The sequence below is a fragment of the Panthera pardus genome, unplaced genomic scaffold (genome assembly GCF_024362965.1).
Source record: "Panthera pardus isolate Hobbes unplaced genomic scaffold, ASM2436296v1 HiC_scaffold_17, whole genome shotgun sequence".
Taxonomy (NCBI): Eukaryota; Metazoa; Chordata; class Mammalia; order Carnivora; family Felidae; genus Panthera; species Panthera pardus.
This window is the reverse complement of record NW_026526732.1, coordinates 13,977,243-13,996,236: the sequence shown is the minus strand read 5'-3', so window position 1 is coordinate 13,996,236 and position 18,994 is coordinate 13,977,243.

The following is an 18,994-nucleotide window of genomic DNA, read 5'->3' as shown; positions in this document are numbered from 1 at the left end:
TATAAAGCCTAGGAACTCAGGATAAAGATTGGATTTTACTCAAGTGCTCTGTGAAGACACCAAAGTGTTTGAGGCAAGTAACGATATGACCTGACTTATATTTTATAAAAATTACTCTTACAAGGAAAATGCAGTGAAAGAGAAAAGATAGAAAAGCAAATGGGTAAGGAGCAGAACTTTCCAGAGAAAAGTTGACAGATGGTGGCCCTGAAGGGTGAAAGAAATGGATAAATTTGAGTCAGGGGGAAGACAGTTTTATTAAAACAATGGACCAGATTTAGAACTACGGAATTTTAGGCTTGGTAGCACCCGATTAAGTGGCATTTTGGTAGAGAGATGTTCTAGTGCCTTTTAGAAAACACAAAATAGGCTATTACTTCTGTTCTCAATTGTTGTTCTAGTGCTAATTACCCCGTTAATGGCCTATATAGTCTCTTTCTCTCTGTCTACACTTTTGGTCTGTGCCCTGTGGCAGTCGACACCTGGGACTGAAAAGAAACAATAATTTCAATCACTAATTTTTGTTGCTCTGCTTTCTACATGGGTGAGGAATTAAGGACAATGATAGGCCCACACATAAAACCTTAATGGATTCCAATTACTCATCCTATTTCTGATTTCCAGATTTAAAAAGAAAGAAAGAAAGAAAATGACGAAAACACGAGAGGTGGCAGTTGTCCTTCTTGTTGTAGCGGCAGGTAATGAGACAGCAGGGCTCTTTGTACTGGGGCCCTGAAAAACGAATTTGAATGCATTTAAGCCTTTTTTCTTCACTTACAATACTTTAGAACTCAAGAAAATTTGTTGCATTCAGTCGAATTTAATTTTTCTTTTATTTTCATTTTGACTGAAGTAGAAATGTTTTTAAATAAAATGCAAGTCATCAACATGTAATTTGTTCTTCTAAAAACTGTAGTTGTTTTCATAAATTTTATTTCTACTTAAGAAGCAAAGTTGGTATTTCTGGAGGCCCTTCTCACGTAAGACAGGTTTAGTCTTCAATTTCTGTGATTCCATTGGCATGACCATGTGTGACCTCCGAGTCATCTTCATCCGAAGATGAAAAAGACATGGGATGGAAAAGTGGATGCCATCCTTCAGAAGAAAGGCAGAAGGGGCCACAATTCCAGGGGGAAGTGGTATTTTCTCAGAAATAAAGGGCTACTGCTGCCACTCCTTTAGGGGATGCACCTGTCACCCTGGGCAAAGGGTAGAATCCACATTTGGCAAGGAGACCAGTCATTCTAGCCGAAATCATGTTTTCTCTAATCCCTTTTAATCTTTTTTTGTTTCATTTTTTTTCACATCTGTCCTTTTTCTGTTTTTGTTTTTTGTTTTTGTTTTTTGTTTTTTTGTTTTTTTGCCCCTTATTACGCCTTCTTGTGGTGGCTATACCCACTGGTGTTCCTTACACCAGTGTGAACTTAGCTTTCATTTATGAAAACTTTTTGTCTTTTTCTTCAGTTTTTTCCTGAAATCTGTGAGTTCCCTGTGCAGTTTCTCGTTGTTGCGCTATAACCCCAAGTTTTCTTGACATTTTCTGTTTGTTTCCTTAATTTTGCTTTGTGATGTTTCTTCACTGATGCAATTGTTCTGTTTGAGTTTCTTTTAAGTTCAGGTTGAAATATTTCATTACAACTTTCTGTTGGTGATGACATTTTTTTCTGGTGAGTTTGGTTTGGGTCCTAAGAGGCTCTGCTTAATGTATTTCTTTTATCTTGAAATGTCTTTGTATGAGTGGTACTGTCTTATTTTTATGTCGTCAATATTTGAATAAATTGGATTTTCTCCACTGGCTTTTAGTAGAAGGCTTTCTGAAAGAAGTTAGCGTACTTAACTGGTTGCTTAGCCCAAAGGATACCTTTTTGCTGATAAAATGATGAATAATTTCTTTGATATTTGTTGGTTTTTTGTGGCCAGAAAAAAAATCTGCTCCTGTGATGCTGTATTATTTCTGGAGGGCTTCTACCAATAAACATTTCTTTCCTTCTCTTTACCTTGACTCTTACAGATATTGCCCCCAGAGCCCAAGATAGTCCCTTCTGTTTTAGATCTTGTGTTGACTTTGCTCTGCCTCCTTTGTCCTCTGCATACCTTCCATGCTTTGTTTTCTTCAACATCACAAGGCTTCTTCCCTATCCTGATTGTTTTTAGATCGTTTTTTAAATTTTTAATTTTTTTATATGAAATTTATTGTCAAATTGGTTTCCATGCGACACCCAGTGCTCATCCCCACAGGTGCCCTCCTCAATGCCCATCACCCACCCTCCCCTCCCTCCCACCCCCCATCAATCCTCAGTTTATTCTCAGTTTTTAAGAGTCTCTTATGGTTTGCCTCCTTCCCTCTCTGTAACTTTTTTTTCCCCTTCCCCTCCCCCATGGTCTTCTGTTAAGTTTCTCAAGATCCACATATGAGTGAAAACATATGGTATCTGTCTTTCTCTGCCTGACTTATTTCACTTAGCCTAACACTCTCCAGTTCCATCCACGTGGCTACAAAAGGCCAGGTTTCATTCTTTCTCTTTGCCACGTAGTGTTCCATTGTGTATATAGACCACAATTTCTTTATCCATTCATCAGTTAATGGACATTTAGGCTCTTTAAATCTTAAAAGTAGTGGGATGCCTTTTTCACTTGAAGGGACTTTTGGCTGGTATTTCTTGGCTCTGCCTATCAGTAGGATGTCTCAACAACCCCCCCCCCCCCGCCTTTTTTTTAGTTGAGCTTGCTCACCTGCTTCCCCACTGTGCTTTCCTATGCCAGTTTTGCTGATCTTATTGTTTCCCTTCAATCTGAATATATTTCTTTCTTTGGCATTGAGTTTCACTCAATTTATATGTAATTGAGTGTTTACTAATCTTCCATATTTTTCTGGGCAGACTGGCACTCTTTTCTGTTTTCTAGTTTTTGCTTTGAAGCAGTTAGTGGCCTGTTGTTCTATTGTCTTTTCTTCTGCCACTCCTAAATATGCCTTGGTGATCTAAATGTCTCTAGTTTTGTTTTTTTTTATCTTCTATCTATTATTCTGTCTGTCATCTCCCTATCTATCTATCATCTGTCATTTTGGGGAAGGATTGATTGAGCTCCTTGTATCGAAGAATTTATGTCTTTTATCCTTCTCGAAAGTTCTCAGCCATTATTTCTTCAGACAGAGTATATTAGAGGGAAAAGCCTAGGATTATCACAAAATGGAACCTATACCTCTTCTTTCTTTTACTCAGACTTTGATTAAGCATTAGACTTTCTTATTTTCTTGTGTTTCTTAAATTTTGTTTTTCGTATTTTTTATTTGTCTCTTTGTAATCCATTCTTCGATATCCCTTCAGATTGATTTTCTGGTTTACTAATTCTTTCCTTGGTGCCTTTGAATTTGCTACTAAGCACCTTTATTGAGTAAATCTCAATTGTTTTATATTGTATTTAACAAAATTCTATATGACTTTTTTCAAATGTTCCCAGTAAAATTGTATAGTTTTTTATATATTTCTTATTTGTTAATTTTCCATTTTAATACTTTAACATGTTAAATTTTATTACTTCATATTATTTATCTGATAATGCCAAAACTTGCTGTATTTCTGGGTTAGAATATATTATTTGTTATTTCTTCTGACTCTTTGTCTAGTCCATTGTCTATTCCATTACGAGCTCTTGTATATTTAAATGTAATCTTTCAAAATTTTCTTTGGGTGCACATTTTTCCTAGGGTTGTTGTTCTTGTTTGTCTTTTGGTATTTAGCCATGAAGCTACTAAGAATACTTGTTCTTAATTTAAATAGAATTTGGCTTGTGTTAGAGAGTTTTTTCGGGGAAAATAATTTTTAACTATCATCCAGAGTCAATGCTGATGATAATATTCTTACAGTCTTTCACTAGACAGTAGGTTTTCCCTAATTTATCCACTCAGTTTGCCACCATTATTGGTTCTTTCCATTTATGGGGGTTCAGATACAAAAGGTTCTACTTCATGTTACCTTTGGCTTTTCTTCTGATCTCTTTAAATGGACCACTGAAGCAAAACTCTAAGCAAATATGACTGTTTAGATGTCCCAGTCAAGAATACGGAAGGGTAAACAGCATCTTTTCTAAATCCATTTTTCTTTCCTTCCTTCTTTCTTTCCTCCCTTCCTTTTCCAAGTTGTTTAGTATTTCTCATACTATTACACTTAAACCAGTCTTACATTTTGGAAGATTTTTAAAATGTGGAAGGGTTTCTTTGGGTAGAAATTTTACTTTAGTCTTGGAAACTGAAACTCTATATTTACATCCTATCATTTTACTTTTTGATCCTTCACTAAACTTATTTTTCAATGAAATGGAGGAAGCATAAAATACATAAAACAGTATTTCCTATGGCATGCTCCCGCACTTACAGTTTATATATTATCTTTTAGGAAAATTTGTAATACATAATGACAAGTAGTAGGGCAGGTATGATAGCTCCATTATAAATAAGAATACTAGAACACTAAGAAATAAAGCAACAAGAGTGCAGACCCATAGCAAGTCACATGCTGGCAGTTATTTAATAGATTTTTTTCTCTTTCCACACTGAGTTTGGTGCCCTTTTATTATCCCTTTCTGGTCAGTTTTAAGGCCTTTTTATTCTGGGTGGATTTTGTATCCGACATTTTTTTTTTTTCTATATCTAACATTGCAGCAAAACTCAAAACCGTCGACATAAGCTAGTTTATAAACTTCTAGGACATCTGTTATTTTAGAGACCTAGCGCTGAGTGAGAATAGAGTCTTACAAAGTCTGGGGTGAAAATAAGAAATCTCAGTAATTGCTTTTCTCAGCCTTTTCACTTCTCATCTTGGAAATTGAAGAGTACTGAATTATGCTCTAATTGACACTGAAATATAAAAAAGCAAATAAAAAATTCATTATGACCTTTAAGAATATGGCAGATAGAACGTGGCAAACATGTAGCCTTCGTTTCCAATCCAAATTAAAGGGTCATAGTGCATTGAAAATTGCTAATGTCGCACAGGGCTGGAAATTACGACTTTTCAAAGAAAACACACATCAAAGTCAGCTTTTAATGCTTTTTTAAGAATCCTGGTCTAAGAACTATTATTAATATTAAATGGCAAATCATTGTAGGTCACAACAAAGTATAGAACTATAGAACCTCAAGCATGGGTTGCATGTTATTATAGTATTTGACAGAATTACTTTATGGGTTGGTGTTTCAAGCAGCTTTTAAGCTGACATAGATTCAAGGAGCTTCCCTGAAGAGCATATATGACTCTGACATTCTAAGCGAGCATACATCAAAGACCTAGGGATTCCTGAAGCTTCTCGTCATAGGGCACATAGTGAGCACGCATAAAAGGGCTTTCCTTGTCTCCATCCAAAAAACTAAGCTAATTTTTAAATGTAACTTAAAGGCGGGTTGTAAGGCTAATAACACATCAGAAGTTACTCAAATTTTGTCTGCTTGTCCTGTTCTCCTTCTCCTTGGAAAATGTAAAGATAACGTCAGATTAATTTCTTGTTGTACTTTGTTTATTTGTGATACCTTTCCTTACATTTTGGAGATCTTGTGTCTATACAGGTCTTAGCAAGATTCTCCACATCATTTTTATGCCACTGGATTTCGGGGTGGCTTTGGTTGCTGTCCGTTTCACGCCCTAGACCTTGTTATGTTTTGTTAATCTTTGATACATAGTAAAGAGAGAAATGGGACTGTTATCCTACAATATTCTCCTCATGTTTCTCTCTTCCCCCAGTCTTGCCCCGCTTGAAACCAGTCTCCATTGCGACACACTCATAACTGTAGATTTCACACATTCCTCACTGTGGATTTCATTACATCATTCATTTCCTGTTAAAAACAGACAGAAATAACTCTATTGCCATCACCGTAAGTTAAAATGATCACTCATTTCTTTAGTGACTGAAGCCTTCATGATCTGATTTCAACAGAACAATTTCTAGTGGCATCTCTTTCCCCTTCTCATACCCTTATCTCCTTACTATACTGACTTTGAGCTTCTTAGTATTCCTGAAGTATAGAGGTATTGTTGTAAAGCTGTGCTTTTCCATTCATCTGGTATACCTTTACTTAACTCCCTCTTTGCTTGGAAACCCTCACTCTGCGTTCATATAGTTTTATTGTGAGAACTCTTTTGATTCTCCAGTATGAGTATTTGTGTGGCACGCTGTCTTTGCCTACAACATTTTGTTGAAGACATCATAATTCATCACATCCTGCTTTTGTGTTACATATGACCTATTACTTGGTCTGTCTCTCTTGCTGTCTTAAAAATGACCTATGACAGGGCGTATTGCACATTAATTACACACTGTGGCACTTTCCAGCACACAGTAGAAGATATAGTACACGTCTGATGACTGGATTGTCGTCATTGATGACTTTATCCCAAGAAATGAGGAGGTTAGGGTTGGTTTAACAATTACCATGTATAAATATACGTGAAGATATGTATGTATTTATGAGTGGTACAACACAGAATAACCAGTGTCATAGATCTACTCACTGTGAGGTTCTGTTATTAAATAATAGTCATTTTTAACAATCAGTTGGAAAGGCTTTTATCTGAGCAGAACTAAAAGAAATTTTACTGTTTTAACTCTCATCTATATTTGGCTTAGTCAATTTAGTCATTTGGTAAATGTTAGGTTCTTTGTTTAAATGTTGATATTTTCTAAGTGTTAAGAGACAGTTGAGAATTGTGCAGTCCTCCACCACAACCTTGTTACCAAGTGATAAATTATAATGAGAGCAAGCCCTAAACCAAATTCTGTCAAACCTAAACTATGTGTTCATACACTGAAGTATAGGAGAGTCTGTCTGTATGGTCAAGCACTCCAACTAACTCCTTAAACAGAAAACTCATGAAGGCAGCACAATGATATTCTAATGGCAGAACTGGCCAGACTTACGATCAAATCTGATGGCAGGACCTCTATAAAGTGGAGGAATGCAGGAACTCTAGACATTAAGGCCAAGGGTAATCGGTTGATAAGTTTTCCATGCTTGTTAGATTCTTTTATTCCATTCCATGGGTGAATACTAACGATGCTTGATGGTGTTAATCAAAATTAAGCAAATTTTATGCTATTTAACCCCCATCCCCATAATTTCTGATTGGGTTTCTTTGAAAATTAACTAACATTTGTACACAAACATCAAACCACTTATACAGAATTATCTTTAAAATAAACTATTGCACAAGCAATAACAAGATATTCTCTTTCATTATCACTATTTTAACCCTGGATCTTTCCCTTACCGTTTCTATTCCATGAATTTCCACTTTAATCCATGAACAACAAAAAGAGTCTCTTGCTTCATGGCTGATATTAAAATTAGAAAGATAGCTTCTCTGTCTTTGCCTTCATGTTGCTTACAGAATGCTCAAGATTTGGGTTATCTTTTGACAACCTGGCATTTTGCAGGGTATATGAAATCTGATTTATTGAGGACCGAGAGTATAAGTACATTTTACAAATATCTTTGTCAAATCTGCAGACCAACTGCTGTAGCTGTCCTGAATATTCTCTCTTCTGTTACTGCACTAAGCGGTGAAAGGAAGGTTTCGTCTCCTTGACGATTGCTACCCATCAGTAGATGATATTTTCAGTCCACCTAGAAAGCATCTTCTACCATTACAAGGAAGCACTCTACACTTGGTAAAATAGACTATTACATAAATGATTAAAATAAACTACTATGCAAACAATGTAAGGATACTCTTTACTGCATTGTCCAGTTCCCAGTTTGGAACTAGTGGCTGGAAGCTTAAAAGTTGCTCACTCCCTCTCTTCCTGGCATTGCTATTACCATTATTTGCCATTAAATATGGCCCTTTTATATAAATAGTGTAAAAACAGAATGCGCCTATTTGTAAAACTAAGTATATGCTTTTCATTCATTTGGCAAGTATTTACAAACATGTGATATATGAAAGAAAGACCTAAAAGTATAATTGTGTTTTAAAGAGATAATTTTTACACTAATAACAACAGCAACAAAAGCTTTTATTGGAGGTTTTCTGGAGAAAATGAAGAATTGAGTTTTAAACACATCTGTTTTTGAGTGTGGAAATGACTAAATCCTTCTTTGAAAAAGGAAAACATGGAATCATAAATGTTAGTCAGTTTTTAATTAGGGAAACAGGTTTCATTAAAAGGAAAATTTGAAACAAACCTCACAAACCTAAAATATTTTTGTTTTTTTAATGACACTATATTGTGAATTATTTATATTAAAACTAACAAAAAATCATAGATTAAATACATTGCTAAGCAGAGTACATCTGTTAAATAGAAGTGTTGACATAATCTGTTAAGGGTTAAATTTAACTCTGATGGATTAAATAATAGGTTGTTTATATTGGAAATTCAGTGCTTAAAAAGTTGAAAGCATTCTCTTGCCGTCAAAGTGCTTTATTTCTGATATACAAGTTTAACCTTTAGAGTTGTAATATTTCCAAAGTGTGTTGGCTTTGTTTGGAAAATAAATTATATTGAGCCATAACATGATTTTCATAAAGTTTAAATAAGACCTTGAAAAAGTAAAGTTGAAAGTTTGTACCAGACATGACCTCAAATTTTATTTATGCTTTGACAGGTGCCTGCAGGATACCAAGTCTAATTATCTAACAGGTAGTTGGTACAGGGTATTTGATGTTTCAAAAGTAAGCTGTGGTTAGGCACAGAGATTCTGAAGTTAATTGCATGGAATTAATAACAGTAAATAAGTGACTGAATTTGAAGGGGCAAAAAGTATAGAAGAGGAGGGTGTATGAGCAAATAGAAAATTTCCATTGTTATGTCTCCCTTTTCAGATACTATCGAGTCACATTATCTTACATATTTCAACATATTTAATTAACCAAGTAGATACTCTGTCTCTTCAAATGAAGTTTGGAGCTAATGCAAACTACCTATGATGATGTAGATTATATAGGTATACAAAAGTGCTGCAAAGACTTCAAACTTGAAGGCAGTTCTGAGTTAGACAATGATGTGGACTAAATATAGTCACTTGGATTTATGGTTTTGCTTTATGAAATTCAATGAAAATCACTTACATGCCCATTTTTTATTTATTTAGAAAAAAACAATTGAGGTAAAGTTTCAGGTGAGTTTTAAAGGAATAATTTTATTTTATACATGCATTTTAAATAACATGATGATACTTATGACTACCACCTGCGCCCCCCCACCCCCCAATTATAAAGCTAGAAACATTCAGAGGAGAATTTCAAGTTGTGAAAGTATATATGTGATGTGTATGCTTAAGGTAAAGGGTTGACTTTGATTATGAAGACTTTGGAAAACTACCAAAATTACCTAAACTCAGTTTCTTGATGCATGAAGTGTATTAGTTACTGATTGATGTATAACAAAGCATCTAAGCTGCAGTGGCTTAAACACTAAATATGTATTATTGCTTATGGGTCTATTGGTCAGATGGAGACTTCGGTCTTGGTTGGGCTCAGTATACGTCTGTAAATGGCTACAAAGGCAGTTGATAGGTAGTTGGTCTTGGGGGCTCTAAATCGAGACAGCTTGGACCGTGAGGTCTTTCCATGTGGTTTTTCATTCTCCAGCAGGCTAGCTGCAATTGTTCTCATGGTGGTAGTCGCAGAGTCCCAAGAGAGTGAGCACAAGTGCCCAGATCCCTTTATTACCTAGGCTTGAAACTGGTACACTGCCACTTTTGTGGAATTTGATTAACCAAAGCAAGTCAAATTCAAATGATGGGGAAATAAATTCTACCTATTGATGGGAGGAACTACAAAGTCACATTTCAGAAAGCATGGATATAAACAGGGATGAAAAATCTGGCCATTTTCACAATCTACATGAAGATTTTAAAGAATAACAACGTGAGAAAGATATGAAAAACACACTGATTAATGTTTCTCAGACTTTAATGGGGAAAAGAACTGTCTTAGATATTCATTAAATTGCAAATCCCTTGGCCATATCCCCCAAGATTATGATTCTAAGTTTGTGATGCAGTCTAGAATTCCTCAGTTAAATAGAGTACCTCACTCCCCAGTGATGCTCCTAGAGATGGTCTGACCATGAGAAAAAGTTAAATGAGGGAGGGATAACTTTGATCCCACAATAATGAAGGTTGAATTATAACAGAAGAAAATGATGAAGCAGGTGAAAACTGCTCAAAGATTATTCTTACTATTCTTTTCATTTGATACTTTATTAGTTTTTAGTGTTCAAAGGGCTTCTACATATATTATCTAAGAACTGATAAGCCTGTGAATCAGGTAGGAATGATATATATGGGATATAATTTGTTATATGACATTTATAAGACTTAAACATCAGTCTTCTATCATAATAAAACAGTTTTCTAATCATGATTTTAGTCTTGTGATTCAGGTGACAAAGATGATGAAACTAAAAAAGAATCTATTTTGCATTTATTCAAATTTTGACCCGATGCATGAGCACTTGAAATGGGAAAGATTGTGCTTATTGAAAATTAATTTAGAGAAATCGATTGACTTGGAGGAAAAGGATTTTTTTAACTCAAAAATGAAGGAAAAAGGTGAACGGCTGGCAATGACTCACATTCTGCTTTTAAGAAAAATGGGTAGATAGTGATATTGGCAAGCTATAATATTTTTAAAGTATAAGTATTATTATATTAAGTTCATTATCAAGTTTTTGCCCAGTTTTTATGACATGAAACTGTACTTTAGTTTTCATTTAGCACACAAAATAATTGAATTGAGTATTGCATCATGTGGAGCTAAAGTCAAGAACGGCATTATGAAATATTGAGGCAAATTTCACATAATTTGTAAAAGCAGAGGTCACGAAAGCTACTCAAGGAATCTTTTTAAAAAAGTAACATAAACAAAACTACACTGTAAAAATTCCAAATATAATTTGAAGTTGAAATATTGGCAAATTACCGAAGAATTTGGACTATTTTACTTAATGGTCAGAAGTTGAGTTCACTTGGTAAAAGTCTAAGACCACACAAATTTAAGCTAATCATTGTGTTAAAAGTAAATGAAAAGTTTCCAATGCTAAAGAGAAGGACTGTCTTTTCCAAAGTTAGCAAGCTACTAGTTTCAGTTGAATCAGGAGAAAAAACTAGCAAACCTTAATGAAGATGTTACATAAAAGCCAGAGTATTTGAATGGCTAAGTGAAAAAAAAAAAATTACAATGATATTGATCTTCCAATTGCCAAGGAGACAGAACTTGGAGATTTAACAAGGGATTCACACTCCTGATCATGGGCTAAAAAAGAACAACTGAAAATTAAGATGAATAATGAGGGAAATATGCAAAGAGGGAAGTCTTGTTGGGAGAGGAATTGTCAGAGACAGATAGCTTATTTTCTTAAGGGAACAACAGAGATTGTCTAAGGACATACAGGCTATTTTCCAGTAAAATTGTATGCTTATTCAGGTACAGTTTTGCTCAAGTAACCGTAAGTCTTGACAAGTTCTCTGAACCCTCTGCATCTCTGTTTTACTCTACAAAGAGGACACGGGAATCTCCAGCTTGAAAATCCAGAGACTCCATTTTGATCAGAATTGTGTAAACTACCTTCTGCAGGGAAAACCTAATCGATAATTTAGTGACAAACTTAGGATTTGATGCATATTTCTCTGATATCGGTTCAGTGACCATTTTTTAACACTCTTGTTGAATTTTTCAGTCCCTGTATTGTTTTAATGGGCCAAGCTAATCCTGTCTTGGGATGTCGTATTAGTTTGCAAGGGCTGCCCTAACAAAATACCACTGACTGTGTGGCTGAAACAGAAACTGATTTTCTGCAGGGTAAGATATTCAGGATCAAGGTATCTGTGGGGTTGGTTTCTCCTGTGGTCTCTCTCTTTGGCTTGCAGATGATGCTTTCTTGCTGTGTCCTCACGTGTTACTTCCTCTGCGCATGCACATCCCTGGTCTCTCTGTGTGTCCTGAGCTCTTTTTATAAGGACACCAGTCCGATTTGATTAGGGCCCACTCTACTGACCTCATAGTATCTTAATCATCTCTTTAAAGTCCTGTCCACAGGGGCGCCTGGGTGGCTCAGTTGATTAGGCGTCCGACTTCAGCTCAGGTCATGATCTCTCCATTCGTGAGTCGGAGCCCTGCATAGAACTCTGTGCCACCAGCTCTGTGCTGGCAGCTCAGAGCCTGGAGCCTGCTTCAGATTCTGTGTCTCCCCCTCTCTCTCTGCCCTTTTTCCAGTCATGCTCTATCTCTCTCTTAAGAATAAATTAACATTAAAAATTAAAAAAAAAAATTAAAGTCCTATCTACAAAAACTGTTGCATCTGAGATACTGGGGGTTATGGCTTCAACATAGAAATTCTGGGGGAACACAGTTAAGCCCATTTGGGCTGCTGCTATAACCCAGATGCAATAGACTAGGTTGCTTAAACAACAAGCATTTATTTGTCACAGTTATGGAGACTGGGAGGCTCATGATTGTCATGATTATGTTACCACAGATTCTACGTCTGGAGAAAGACTGCTTCCTGGTTCACCGACACCTGCCTTCTCTTGGCTAAACACCTAAGAGGCACATTTCTGCGTCTAATGGTAAGTGAATGCTTAAGTTTATGAGTAACTACCACATTGCTTCTCAAAGTGGTTGTACCAATTCACATTTCCCTCCTTTGTGTAAAAAGGGTCCCAATTACTTCACATCTTCATCAACATGTGGTATGCGCAGTCTTTCAATTTTAGACATTCTGATGTGTATATGGTGATACGTCATTGTAGTTTTAATATGGATATTTTTTAGTGCCCTTATTTGCCGAATACATATATTTTTTGGTTAAGTGCCTCTTCAAAATTTCTGCCCACATTTAATTGGGTATGTTTTTTCTTTTCTTTTTTTTCTTGTTACTGAGTTTTGAGAATTTTTCATATTTATTGTATATAAGGCTTTTCCCCAGATATGTGTTTTGCAAACATTTTTACCATTTTGCATCTCCTAATAATATCTTTCATAGAGCCAAGGTTTTCAATTTTGATGGAGTCTAATTTATCATATTTTTAATTTCATAGCCACTGATTTTAATGTCTTATCTAAGAAATATTTGCTTAACCCAGGGCCACAAGATCACATCTGAATCTATCTTCCACGATCATATGAACTTTTCTAATTTAGACTTGATACGGTAAAATAGATTGATTGATTTTCAAATATGGAGCAAACCTTGTTCCCTGGGATAAAAGCATATAAATGAAATTCCTCTGCTAACAAAAAGTTGTTTGAGTAAAATATAATTACATCTGTCCATGGAACTGAAGGCAGAGTCAAGGCAGAGAACAAACGTGGCTGAACTGTCATTTATGTATTAAATTATTAAAACTTGCAAAATGTGTCTCAATGTTTAAAGAAAAAAATCACTTAAATCACACTGCAGATGAACTGATATTTTTGGACAGGAACTCAGCACATAAACTTAATTGCAGCTCATATAGTGTGCCTACCATCGTGGAGAGTTTTCTTACAGATCTTGATTATTTCTTTCTACTGTCTGTCACTGAATTAGAAAAGAGAACTCAGTACATCAGGATCCCTGTACATAAATATATTTTTATTCCATTTGTGTTCCCCAGAGACTGCAATAATATGTGTACAATAAATAGATAAATTTTTCTTATCTTTGAGTTATTTAATTTCTCCTGAAAGACCTCATTAATTAATTAACAGTTAATTATACTTGATTTAGGCATCTAAGAAAATAGACTTAATTGAAAGTGTTGGCATATTGCACACAAAAAAAGGTTTGATGTAATTTATGTAGTTATTATAAAAATGAGTTAGAATTTTAAAAATGCCAATGACCCGTGTGATGATAAAATGCGAATTTGGAAAAAAAAATTGGGTTTCAGAGAAAATTGATATGCATTATTTAATAAAATATCATTTTCTTGGGAAAATATTTCCATATGCCTTATTGAGCAGCTGAGTTAGGAAAATGATTACTGCCTTGCAGTGCATAAAGTTGGGTGATCTTGACCCAGTGTTTGATGGGGTGGGGCAGATAATTTGAAGAATTCTCAGAACCAGAGCCTTGCCTCCGGAGAAGAGGTTATCAAGAAAATAAAAAAGGACAGACCCACCACCCTGCCACTTGTTTGGTTCGAGACAGGCAACGACTCTCTCCAATGCAGCGTCTGGAGACCTAACAGAATCTTGACATTGGGTACAGACTGACAAACAAGTATGCAAACTAGCTATTTGGTAATGGCACTCAGCATGGCAGAGAAATCTTGCAATGCCACACCTCTCTCATTTCCTCAAACTTCTCTCCAGCCTTCCACACACAATGTTATCTGAAGACCTTGCCTCGTGCTTCCCTGAACAAAATAGGTAAAACTAAACAGCAAATTCCATGTTTTCTCATCTCCCAAATCTCCACATCCTTCCCTACCTCTATTATTTATTACTTTTCATTCTGATTTTCCTCTTATTTACATAGATAGGTATGCACTTTTTCTGGAAGAGACCAATCCCCTCCCTTATTGTCTATCATTCTCTTTCACATTATAAAAGGCTTCGTATCTTTATTATACCCACTTGCTCCTGTGTCTTCAATGTCTCTCTCTCTGAAAGTCATTCCCATAAATATTTAATATTCAAGAATTCTCGGTCATATTTCCCATTTGCTAACTCCCATTACTTCTCAAAACCACAGATAAGCTTCTGAGTTGACTTGCTTAAAATGCCATATTAATTGTCTCTCTCCATTCACTCCTATTTTACCAGTGAAATATATTTCACACGTAAAAATATACAGAGGTATATAATAAGATGTTAACATACACGTTGATAAGTAGGGCCTCACGGCTAACTGGTTTTCAACTACACTCCCACACATGCACTACCTTCTTCTGTTATTTTGAGTTTATTCCCCAAAATCAAATAATTTCGTTTGTATATTTTTGTGCCTCTCTAAAAGATTAAGACTATTTTAAAAACATAACCACAATATCACTTTCAGATTCAGATTCCTTATATGAAACTGTGGCATCATGCAGGAAAGAGAGGTATGCCAACGGTGGAAATGGGGCTGTTGGAAGGGTTAAAATGACTTACAGAACCCTAAACCCCAAAGCTTCTGTAATACCTCATTGAGCTTCCTTTTTCCGAGGCTGAGACTCCTTTATATCTCATTCTGTATTAATCTCACACTGGACAGAGCTTTTTTATACAAGACCAATCATCCCAACCTGTTATATCAATAGGCCAGATGTTAGCACTCCCTGGGAATTAAACAGAATTAGAATAAAGAAGAAAAATTGATATACCCAGAGATTTGGTCATTAATATTAGACTATATCTCAGAATATTTATGGGAATGGGTTTTAGGGTGGCTCACCCAAAGGAATTTGACCATATTTTAGATGAGGGTAAATTTATTGATAATTAGTGCTCCAACCAGAGAGGCTACAGTCAATGTACTCAAATGGGCATGAATTCTAACAGTTTTCTGCGTTATTGTACAAAATTAAATCTATCATTGGCTCACATAAAAGAAGATTGTCAACCAGAAATCACTGGTATAAAGTAGAAGCAGGAATTCAAAAACTTGAGGGGATGGGAATACTGAAGCATGGCATGATTCTCCTAATAATTTCCACTGAGAAGGCCCAAAAGAAATTCCTCTTGCCAAAAATTTAAGAGATACTTTGCTATTTGGTAAAGGAAACTTAGTCTTTTTCTGACGGAAATGCAGATGGGAGATAATGCTATTTTTGAAAAGCTCTCTGGTCCCAAAGAGAACGGGACCCTTCTGAGTAGTCTGCTAAATGTCCTGTGAATTGTGAAGTTTTCCTTCTGGCTGGTGGGAAGGGGAACCAATCTGAATACTGTTGCCTCAAATCCTTTTGGCTCTTTCTTTTCCGCAGCCTCAGGTAGCCTCCTCATACACATATGCTAAGCAGGATTCCACTGATCTCAAGACCAACCATCTGCAGGTGGAGACAGTTGTTTCTCTGTTTGCCTCTTTCCTCTCTTGCCATCTGTCCTGTGAACTCCAGCTGTCTTGATCTCCCTGAACTCCACAAAGGCGCCAGCTCCCAGACTCAGTGTCCCAGGGGTTCTGACTGGCTTCTGCCTCCCTACACTTTGGCCTGGAAATTCTCTCAAAGCAAAAACTAGGGCACATGAAGAGCTTGCCTCATTTGTTTCCCATTTCTGAGAAATCACATTCTTTTGTTGTCTGATGTCAATGTCTTAAAACCTGTTTTACATATTTCGTCAAGTTTCGTTGTTGCTTCAGGGAAGAGGGTAAATTAGTCCTTGCTACTCCATTTCAGAGGCAGAAGTTTCTATGGTTTTAAAGTGTGTTGAGGGGCACCTGGGTGGCTCAGTTGGTTAAGCGTCTGACTTTGGCTCAGGTCATGATCTCATGGTTCATGGGTTTGAGTCCCGTGTTGGGCTCTGTGCTGACAGCTCGGAGCCTGGAGCCTGCTCCAGATTCTGTGTCTCCCTCTCTCTCTCTTCCCCTCCCTGACTTGTGCTCTGGCTCTCTGTGTGTCTCTCAAAAAGAAATAAATGTTAAAAACAACAACAACCACAACAACAACAAAAGTGTGTTGAATGGGGTGCCTGAGTGGCTCAGTCGGTTGAATGTCTGACTCTTGATTTTGGCTCAGGTCATAATCTCATGTTCGTGAGTTTGAGCCCCACCTCGGGCCTGGCGCTGCTTGGGATTCTCTGTCTCCCTCTCTCTGTGCTCCTTGCTCACTTCCTCTGTCTCAAAAGAAATGAATAAAAAAAATAAATAAAAGTGCGGGGATTGCCAAATATATGGAATTTCCCAGATGTCTTTCTGTTATTACCTTCTAGTTTAATTACCTTTTTATCTTTGAACACTTCTTGTTATTTCATTTATTTTACATTCTTATGCTTTGTTTTATGGCCCCAAATGTGGAATATGATCTATGTTGGTGAATGTTCCATGTTCACTGGAAATAATGTATATTCGGCTGCTGTTGGCTGAAGTGTTCTATAAACCTCAGTGTATGAGAGTTCTCCATAAAAATAGAGCTATATATATGTCAAGAGAGATATAAAATATAGAGACATATAAAAATAGATATACACACACAGATATATATATATATATATATATATATATATATATATATACACGTTGAGAGACAGATGGATGATAGATGATAGAGAGAAAGATAGATAGATAGACAGATAGATGATAGACATATGATATATACCAGCAGAAAAAGTCTGCATGGGGTTTACTTTGGAAGCAGAGACTTAGTCGGTGTCACAGGTAGTTATCCAGAGGTTATATAGTTGCATCAGGAAACCATGAATCTTTGGAGGTGATTATGTGGTGGGGATATCTCCTACTATGCAACAGTTGGTCACCTTACACCAAATGGTAGAGAGAACCCAAACTACAGGTTGCAATCAATTCTTCATCTCTCGTTCTCTTTGTCTACTAACCTCAGGGGAGTCACAAACACCAAAATTATTAAGAGAGAAGTAATAGAGTATCAATGGAGAGAAATAACAACATTATCCTTGCCCTCTACTCAAGATTTGTTTGCGGTAAGCTTTGAGCTGAACAAGAGATTTGATGTAGATCAGACTGGACTTGCTAATGTCTGAAAATGGGATTGTCATCAATATCTGACAGTGACCTGGAAGCTTTGAAATCTACTTGTGTTATCATCTAGGTGCAGGGAAAGCAAATCTGACAGACTGGATCTGAAGACAAACTAAGACAAAAAATTGCTTGCATCCTACTCAATCCAATAGAGCCAATAAACCTAGAAATTCTCTGTATTTTTCCATGATATATTTAATAAATTCGCTATACCTTTATAATTTGATAGTGTTGTTATCTTCTCACTATTGTCGGGTTTTCAAAATCTTTTTTGCTTATCATTGGAACGAAATAGAGAATAGCTAACAATCTCTGTTATAGTTACTATATTCCCATTGAAATACCAACCAAGGCCCAAGAAAATACATACATTAATAAAAACAAGACTATACAAATGAAGGCTTAATAACAGTGCCCAAACAAAGATTGGCCACCAAATTTTTGCCAAAATCTGAGAAAACAGCCATGGAGATAGACATAGATATATAATGAATGAATGGACCATGAGCTCTTTTCCTTCTGTCCCAGAGCAGTCCTCACAGTGAGAATAAGTCAGGGGACAGCTGGGTTTTTCTTCCACTGTTTATCTAATGGCTTAGAGAATCAGAGGACTTGGATGTCCACCTGCAGTGTTGCTTTATGAAGTGGCCAGAAGCTGATTCTCCACTTCTCAATCAGACCGCTAATCAATACCTCATTCTTGGCATGAAGTAAGTGATTGTAACTCCAGTAGGAACTCAAGAGATTGGTTCACTAAATCTTGAAAATTGGTCCGCCAAGGAAAGCTATGTAAGTGAAAAAGATACAGAAAGAGGTCCATGGAAGTATTTTCTAAGACATGTGTAGGACTTTGTCAGAGGCCCTTCCTAGAATTGCTAGACAGATGCCAGTCTAAAGGAGATCATGCTTTTCTCCCTTTCTGCACCATTTTCTATTTACTATTTATTACCAAGTATTATTATATGATATGCCTTTTTAAAAACTATTTTAGGAAGAAGCAGTCTGTTTTTATCACCACACCTGGAAACTAACAACTTTAGAGGGCTCGAGACTTAAAATATTTGATAACACTGGTGGATGTAGATTTCAAACTATGGTACAACTTATCAATTGTATCACATAATATTTTCAAAAAGTATTAAAGGGGTGTATTTATACCAGTATAGCTATTTTCTTTCCCTTTATTGGTTCTTATATTAAAAGCTCATATACTAACTCCAAGTAATAAATGAATTCTAATGCTACTAAAAAGCCCTTCAGTTTCCATAACTAAGGGAGGTTAGGACATACTTCAATTTTATATATTTATTTTACTTTGTTGCAAGATCTAAATATTGTCCTTATTATATTTGCTACTCGAATTCAAATGTTGAAC